This window comes from Solanum pennellii, chromosome 8, assembly GCF_001406875.1.
Source record: "Solanum pennellii chromosome 8, SPENNV200".
NCBI classification, from domain to species: domain Eukaryota; kingdom Viridiplantae; phylum Streptophyta; class Magnoliopsida; order Solanales; family Solanaceae; genus Solanum; species Solanum pennellii.
The window spans coordinates 28,546,352-28,552,110 of NC_028644.1; the positions used below are offsets into that span (position 1 = coordinate 28,546,352).

A 5,759-nucleotide genomic window follows, 5' to 3' on the forward strand; every position below is an offset into this window, starting at 1 on the left:
TCTAGAGATAGTACCCAACCTCTGGAACTTGTTGCAACCCTTCACAAAAGCTATAGAACCTTTAAAAAGTGAGGGCCAAAAGAAATCAGATCATAATACCTTATGAACAGTGCACTCTCCTCCATGGTGACCTCCATATGGGCTAACATGAAAACTTTCTAGCAATTTGTTAACCTTAGACTCCTGAATGCATCTTCTCACTAACCTGTCAACTCCTTGCTTGAACAAGAATGGTTCATCCCAAATGTAGAACTTCGCATCATAGTTCAATTTTTTCTTCTGTTGAGTAGTTGCACTCGGAGGATACTCTTCACTTACGATCAAGTTCACAATATCGGAATACCATGGCATTTGGGAGATATCTAACACCATTAATTGTTCATCCAGAAACTCTCTCCGGATTTTCTCACCTTCGTTCACATGTGAGAAGTCCTCCAATCTAGATAAGTGATAAGCTATTTGGTTTTCGGTACCTTTTCTATCTTTGATCTCAAGTCAAATTATTGGAGAAGTAATATCCAACAAATTAGCCTTTGTTTAGCATCCTTCTTATTGAATAGGTACCTAATAGCTGCATGGTCAGTGAAAACAATTACCTTGGAGCCTACCAAATACAATCTGAACTTGTCGAAGGCGTACACTAGCGCTAGCATCTCCTTCTCAGTCACTGTGAAAATTGGTTGTGTAGTGTCAAGGGTCTTACTTGCATAGTAAATGGAGTGAACACTTTACTCTTTCTTTGTCCTCACACTGCACCCACTGCTACATCACTCGCATCACACATGAGTTCAAATGGTAATCCCAATTTGGGGCAATTAGAATGGGAGCCTCAATTAATCTTCTTTTCAACATCTCAAATGCTCTCAAACACATTGCATCAAACTCAAACTTCACCTCCTTCTCCAAAAGACTGCACATAGGTCTTGCAATCTTGGAGTAATCCTTGATGAATCGTCGGTAAAAACCTGCATGACCATGGAAACTACGCACCCCTTTTATAGAGATGGAAGGGTGCAATTTCTCAAATCTAAACTAGATTTAGACACCTTGTGTCTCAACACTATCCCTTCTCTAACAAAAAAATGACAGTTTTCCCAGTTCAAAACTAAGTTAGTGTGTTCACATCTAGCAAGAACTTTATCCAGATTCCGGAGACATACCTCAAAAGACTTCCCAAAGACTGAGAAATAATCAATGAACACCTCTACAAAGTCTTTCACCATGTCATGAAAAATGGCCATCATACACCTTTGAAAAGTCGCCGGTGCATTGCAGAGTCCGAATGACATGCGTTTGAAAGCATATGTGCTGTAAGGACAAGTGAATGTGGTCTTTTCCTGATCCTTAGGTGCAACGAAGATCTGGTTGTAACGGAATAACCATCTAAGAAACAATAGTACTCTTTTCCTGCTAGTCGGTCAAGCATTTGATCAATGAAGGAAACGGGGTAGTGATCTTTCATGGTAGCATCATTTAATTTATGGTAATCCATACAAATTCTCCACCCAATAACTGTTCTAGTGGGAATCAACTCATTCTTTTCGTTCTTCACAACAATCATACCTCCCTTCTTGGGAACACATTGCAGTGCACTTACCCACTTGCTATCAAAGATTTGGTACACAACTCCAGTATCTAACCACTTTATTACCTCTTTTCTCACCACTTCTTTCATCAACGGGTTTAGTCGGCGTTGATGTTGTGAACTAGGTTTGTGATCTTCCTCCATGATGATTCTGTGCATACACAATGCTGGACTGATCCCATGAATATCAACCATTTGCCATGCAATCACGTTCATCCTGTGCGTTAGAATCCTCAATGCTGCATCAACCTGTATTTTGGATAACTCTGAAGAAAGTATAATTGGTAAAGTGTCATTAGTACCCAAAAATTCGTATTTGAGATGAGACGACAGTGTTTTCGATTCCATCTTTGGGGCCTCCTTAATGGATGGTTTGGGTGGTGGCCCTAACTCCCGCTCTATTGCTTCTACTTTTCGCTTGTGAGGCACCACAGCTGCCAGGTTTAGGCATGTGTCTATTACTTGGGCTTCCTTCTCTTTTTCTTTTTGATGATCTAATAACACTCTTTCTAAGAGTTCATAAGGCATAACTAATTGCGACTCTACAATTCGATCAACCACTGATATGACAGACAACTCTTCATAAATAGAAGGTAGTTTAAGAGATTGGTAAACATCAAATACCTATACCTTATCATGAGCCTTCATGGTAAATGTCTAGCTGATACATCAATCAACGCCCTACCCGTGGACGGGAAAGGATGTCCTAGAATGAATCGGACTTCAAGACCGTGTTTAAAGTCCAAGAACACAAAATCTACCATAAAAATCAATGAACCTACTTGCACCGAAAAATATTCTACTAACCCTTCTGGCCTAACAATAGATCTATCTAAGAGTTGGAGGATAACAGTGGTTCGCTTAGAACTACCCAACCCAAGTTTAAGATACAAAATAAGGGCATCAAATTTATACTTTTGTTTTGAATTCTAGAACTACACTCTTCAGTAAGTGCTACGGTTTTATACTCCGTGAGACTCCTCTTGCTAGCCAAAATATCTTTCACATACTTAGCATACTTTGGGATACCCTGCAAAATGTCAACCAAAGGCAGATTAATGTGAACTTGTTTAAGGAGAGAGAGAAAATTACTAAAGAATTCATCTTCATTCTGCTCTTTTAGTCTTTGTGGAAACGGAGGTGGTCACTTCTTTTGAAGAGAAGTTGCATCAACATTGGAGCTTTTTACCGCCTCTTCCACTTTCTTCTCTTTAGTACTTACCTCATTGTATTTATTTGGAGCTAATTCCTCTAATTGCAGCCCACTTCAAGTGCTTACCGCATGCAGTTACCTTGGGACGCAAGTTTAGAGAATTGGCCACTTGCGCAACTTGCTTCTCTAAACTCATTTGGGACATTTGGATGTTTCTGATGTTCTCATCCTGCTTATCTATTCTAGCATTTAACTTGTTTTCCATTTCAGACATGAGCTTTTGGAATAGCTCTTCATTGGTTATCCCACCTTTTGGATTTACATTTGGGTTGGGATTTTGGTATTGTTGCCAGCCTTTTGGTGACAGTATTGGTTTGCACCTTGTGGCTGATTTTGATATTGGTTTCCACCACAAGAAAAGTTAGGATGGTTCCTCAAACTAGGGTTATAACTATTGCCATGATTTGTTGGACTTGGCCTCTTTGCACATTACCCAAATAGTTCACATAATCTGGGTTAGCCTCACACGGTCCAGTTTCACGGATTGCACTACCATATACCCTACACCAATTTACTAGTTGTTTCACCACATTTACTGCTGCTTGATTTAGACCCAATTGCTTAAATTGTGCCGTTATGCTATGTTGCATGGCGTCTATCTTGGCATTCAAGGTAATAGCTTGGTATACATCGAAGATTCCTGCAGCCCTTTGGGTTGTGGTTCGAGAAATATCTCCTTCATTTCCTTGGTTCCCTTCTGACAGTTTATCAAGCAAGTCAAAGAATACTTCACTTGTTATGGATAGGGCTTATCCTCCAGCTGTATTATTGAGAAAACATCGCGCATTATACTCTAAGCCCTCAAAGAAAGTGTGAGCTAGTACCTAATTAGTCTGCATGTGGTGTGGACAAGCATTCAACATTTATTTGAATTGTTCCAAAGATTGGTACATGTCTTCCCCATTTTTTTGGACAAAATTCATGATTTTACCTCTCAGCTTGGCTATTTTCTTATATGGGTAGAATCGACTCAAGAACTTCTTTGTAAGACCATCCAAGTAATGATGGAGTTCGGCGGTTCAGAATATAATCATCGTTTTGTAGCTCCTAACAACGAATATCGTAATAATATTAGTCTCACATAGTCTGGTGAGACCCCTAGTGGAATGTAGGTATCAGTGACCTCCATGAAGTTCCTTTTGTGAAGTTGAGGATATTCATGGGGTAGACCAGTGAATTGCCCATTTGTGTGGGGCATACACACCATATTTCTTTTTAATTCAAACCTCCCCCTTGGTGGAGGTTTCCTAATACTTGATGCCTAATTAGCGATTAGTGGGACTTCCACATCTTGCACTGGTCGTTTTGGAAGAATAGGCACACCAGGGGGTATTTTTGGTGCTTAACATTCTCAGGATTGTTTGGAAACCTTGGGTTATTTACGTCATGTGTGTTTTCTTGCTAATCATCACCATGATTTCCCAAATGTCCTAATCCTAGTTCTCCTCGATTCATATTTCTTAGTAGACGCAGAGCTCTTTCAAGTTCGTCGTAAGGCTCAAAATGATCCCCCTTCCGAGCCAGACCTGAAAGTCAAATGCCTGCAATAAAACAAGCTAAGATCAAATATTTAATACCCGAATATTTGAATTGTAGACTAAAGAGATTGAATATAAATCAAATTTTTAAGTCCTTGGAAGCGGCGCAAAAGACTTGTTGCTCCCCAATATACACGCAAGTGTACGTGGTCGCGCAAGTAATATAGATTTTTTTAGAACGAGTTATCGTTCCCAAGGGACTTATGATCAACTTATATTCAAACTTAATTCCACAACTGAAAGTAAAAGTAACTATTTCAATAATTGATGATTGATTGTTAACTATCACTACCGTAACACTGAATAAAAGTAACAAATATTTGAACGACTTAAAGATGATGTGTCAAGCAAGAAAAAGACAAAGTCCAAGGCTGCAGCTTACGTTGAACCTCATGTATCATAATATTAGCTTATAACTAATTTTGGTTATCAATTTACTAGTTTATAGGGTTAATTATATGAGTCGGGTTACACACCTCTCGTCGCCTACTCTCATTATATACCTAAATACATCGTTGAGCGGAGATAAGTAAGCTAATTGGCGAACATTTATATTTCATCCTATTTCGTAACCAAGCAAGTTGTTTGTCCGGGCGTCACTCCTGAACACAAATCACCTCAATATAATGGGTCGATCGAGCTCTCTATATTCTTTGGTCTACCTAACCTCTCCTTTCTCGATTTTAAGATTAGACAATAGATTTATCTCATGGTGATCAAACACGAAATACTAAAACAAGAATATAGAAGTAACTTGTGTTGACAACCAAGAATTAATTCAAAAACTAAATAGTATTCAATATTCAATTCATAGCTGCAGCCCTAGAACTAGGGAAATTAGCTAATCCTAATATTCAAAAATCACAAAATACAACTGTTCATGCGATTTCCGACAAATAAAAAAGAGTTAGAAGATTAAAACCTATTGCAAACTTGGATTCTTGCTCTTGTACACTAATAAAAAGGTTGAACCCTAACAATGAGGCCCTAAGGGTCTATTTATAGTAAATAAGAAAATAAAGTCGAATTCAACTACAATTAGGAGTCGTTTTAAAATCAACTTTCTTCCCAAACTCCATATAAAACTTGGCGAGCCGCGCCAGAATCGGTCTTGACAAGCTGGTGCGCCGCGCTGCCAGTATGCCTGAAATAGGCTACAGTTAAAATGGCCTAGCGCGTCGCGCCCTTGATATGCCAGGTGCGCCAGTATCTCGTCAATCTGCGTCTTGTCACCTTCAACTTATTTTCCTTCCAACACTCGGTCATTTCCCTTAGTAACCTGAAAAATCACTAAAATTGTATATTAATGTGCAATCATCGCTATCTTTAGCTAAAACAAGCTAGTGAGGTTAGATAATGTCCTAAACTAACATTAAAGATGGATAATTTGTCATAATTGGTCATATAAACATTCCCAAGATTG

At 38.8% G+C, this 5,759-nt stretch overlaps 1 pseudogene; it reads right to left on the reverse strand.

Moving 5' to 3' along the window:
- Nucleotides 1–762: 762 nt before the first annotated feature.
- On the reverse strand, nucleotides 763–3,003 carry LOC114078416 (annotated as a pseudogene).
- Between the last annotated feature and the right edge of the window lie 2,756 nt (nucleotides 3,004–5,759).